This window comes from Triticum aestivum, chromosome 4A, assembly GCF_018294505.1.
Source record: "Triticum aestivum cultivar Chinese Spring chromosome 4A, IWGSC CS RefSeq v2.1, whole genome shotgun sequence".
Classification (NCBI taxonomy): Eukaryota; Viridiplantae; Streptophyta; class Magnoliopsida; order Poales; family Poaceae; genus Triticum; species Triticum aestivum.
The window spans coordinates 628,792,824-628,796,181 of record NC_057803.1 but is presented as its reverse complement, the minus strand read 5'-3'; the positions used below and the strand labels follow the sequence as shown (position 1 = coordinate 628,796,181).

The following is a 3,358-nucleotide window of genomic DNA, read 5'->3' as shown; positions in this document are numbered from 1 at the left end:
GGTCGTGGTGTCGGGGCGCAGCCTCGGCGATGTCCTCCTCGTCGGTCTCGCCGAACAATGCCTCGCCCGCCTCGTTGTCGTACTCCTTGCCGGCAGTCGCCACCTCCGCCACCCGCTGTCGGTACCGCCAGTGGGCGAGGCAGATCTCCTTCTCCTGCCCCGACGCCAGTCCGTCCTAGAGAGCTTTGGCGGCCGAGGGATCCATGGTAGGGACTGGTGCAGAGAGAGTTGACTGTGTCTATGGTCGGAGCACCGGGGCAAAGGTTTATATAGCACTCATGAGCGGCATAGGGACGGATGGGGGGCGCCGGAGGAGACGCCTCGGAAACCGCATGCTATCAATGCGGGCGGCAGATGGACGGACGGACAGCCCTCGTGTCGTTTGAACGCAAGGCAGTCACCTGCATTGGGTAGTGGTGCGGGCGGCACTCTCTCGGCTGGCGCGCCGCTGCAATGCCAGCGCCAGTGAGCGGCCGCGACTGCTCTGTCTGGGCATGAATGCGGGCGCTGACGCTCTAGAGCGGCGCTAACGAAAACACGCGGGAGGAGGAGGGTTTTTTGGTGGGCGAGGGCGATCAAAAGTGGGCTTGGGATCGGTGCGGACTCATGCAAACCTTCTTCATGTTTGTCTTCGGTTTGCGGGAAAAATCGCGTTCGAATCGCGCCGCGGCCCGATACCGGATCGCGTTGGATGGCTACCGCACTTAGAACAGTTGCGGAAGGTTTGAGGGTCGGCGTTGGAGATGCCCTAACAATATTTTTACGAAATTTACAGGCTTTGGCCTTTTTGCTGGGTGAATCTTTGAATGACTAAGTCTTACAAAGATTTGGTAATAATTATGAAGATGTGATTGCTGACTGAATTTTGTAATTATGAGTCGTCAACTCGGCGAGGCAGTCAACTCGAAACGCAACATTAATTTTTAAAGCAATTTTACATGGTTTTGAGTTTTTTTGGGGTGAATTTTTGGTTTTACTATAACTTGGGAAGATTGCATGGTGCTCTCACCTCGTCACTGCAAATATGCTTAGCTGTTAGTTTCCCTTCATTTCTCTATTGCTTCAAACAAGCTTGTTGATGTAAACACAAAGTTAATTAAGTGATCAAGGAGTAGGAGTGAAGAATTGAAGGAGGAGAGAGGAGCATGGCGAGTGCTTCAGCTCAGCTGAGCAGCAAGCCACGCTTCCTCTTCTTCTTCTTCTTAGTCTTCTTCTCATTGTCGCTCGTGTGCTGCGCCGGGGCGTCCAATGGCGCTGCCGCCACGAGCGACGAGGCGGCGATGCTGCTGGCCATCAGGGCGTCGCTCGTCGACCCACTGGGGGAGCTCCGGGGCTGGGGGCTCGGCGCCGCATTGCGGCTGGAAGGGCGTGCGCTGCGACGACCTTGGCGCGGTCACCGGCCTTGACCTGGCGGGCATGAACCTGAGCGGCACCATCCCGGACGCCGTCCTCGGCCTCACCGCGCTCAACTCGGTCTTGCTCCGGGGCAACGCGTTCGCGGGCGTGCTGCCGACGGCGTTGGTGTCAATCCCGATGCTCCGGGAGTTTGACGTCAGCGACAACGGCTTCGCCGGCCGGTTCCCGGCCGGCCTCGGCTCTTGCGGCTCGCTGGCCCACTTCAACGCGTCCGGAAACAACTTCGTCGGCCCGCTCCCGGAAGACCTCGGCAACGCCACAGAGCTCAAGACGCTCGACATCAGGGGCGGCTTCTTCTCTGGCACGATCCCCAAGAGGTACGGCAGGCTCCGGAAGCTCAAGTTCTTGGGGCTCGCGGGCAACAACCTCAGCGGCTCTCTCCCGGCTGTGCTATTCGAGCTCACGGCGCTGGAGCAGATCATCATCGGCTACAACGAGTTCACCGGCCCGATCCCGGCGGCCATTGGCAAGCTCAAGAACCTCCGGTACCTTGACATGGCGATCGGCAGGTTGGAAGGCCCCATCCCACCCGAGCTGACCGGAGGCGTGCCGGACGAACTCGGCGGTTGCGCGTTACTCAACGCCCTCGACATGTCGAGCAACCGGCTCTCCGGCGCGATCCCGACCGGCATCGTCTCGTGCCACCGGCTCGCGTCTCTGATCCTCGGGAGCAACCGCCTGACCGGTCAGATCCCCGGCGCGGTGGCGACGATGCCGGCACTGTCCGTCCTCGACCTCTCCAACAACTTCCTCTCTGGCGAGATACCGAGCAGACTAGGCAGCTCGCCGGCGCTCGAGATGCTCAGCGTGGCGCACAACAACCTCACCGGTCCCGTGCCGGCGACGGGGCTGCTGAAGACGATCAACCCCGACGACCTTGCCGGGAACCCGGGCCTCTGCGGCGGCGTCCTGCCGCCGTGCACAGCCCGCGCTCCGCGGGCTTCATCCTCCATACCCCGGCGCTCGCACGTGAAGCACGACATCGCCGCCGGGTGGGCAATCGGCATCTCGGTCACACTCGTGGTTTGCGGAGCCGCCTTCCTCGGTAAGGTGCTGTACCAGTGGTGGTATGCCAATGGTGCTTCACGCTGCGCCGCCGCCGAAAAGGACGGAAGCGTCTCGACGGCGTTCCAGCGGCTAGGTTTCACCGGCGCCGAGGTGATCGCGTGCGTCAAGGAGAACAACATCGTCTGCAGCAAGTCCAGCCACCCCTCATGAAGTGGTTCACAGCTGAAGAAGAAAAATGAAGCAATAACTCGATCGGATGCGATAGCGTAGGAGCACGTGCACGACCATAATAAGTACTCACAAGCTTTGAGTATTCATTGAGCACGGATGTACTGTACTAGAGTACTCACAAGCTTTGAGTATTAATCTTCTCAAAAAGAAAAAGAAAAAGCATCAACTATTGATGAATAAATTTGTGTTTATACAACACTTAGAAATCAAATCTACGCGAATATGTAAACGATGGCTCGACTTGAGGGATGGCTTGGAGCTGAGATCAACTCTAGTCGAACCCTCAAAAGGGTTTAACTTCTCGGATGCCTCCACGTCAGCACCGCTCTCTTTGCCTCTGCCTTGCGTTGCCACCACCTCGACCCGCGCCACTAAGATTTGACCGCCGCATGCCGTTGTTGTCTGAATCGACAAATCTAACCATCACCGTAGCCGCAAGCTCATCGATGAGGAGGGCCACCATGTATCCGCGTTTCTCTGGAATGTTTCCACATAGCCACTCCGAGCACCGACCACCACTGCCCACTCAAGATCCATGTTTCAGCCGCCGCCGCTGGAGAAGTATTGTGGTGTGTGGCGCCCGCCATGTGGCACTTGGGCAGCGGAGATTCGCAATCCAGACATGCGAGAGAAGCGTTAGCTCTGCATGTAAAATAGGTTCTAGCATATTATACATGTACACGTATTTGTATATGTATGTAAT

The 3,358-nt window shown here is 57.9% G+C and overlaps 1 pseudogene; it reads left to right on the top strand.

Annotated features, from left to right (window-relative positions):
* The first annotated feature begins 1,145 nt into the window (after window positions 1–1,145).
* On the top strand, window positions 1,146–2,703 carry LOC123082752 (MDIS1-interacting receptor like kinase 1-like; annotated as a pseudogene).
* Window positions 2,704–3,358: the final 655 nt, after the last annotated feature.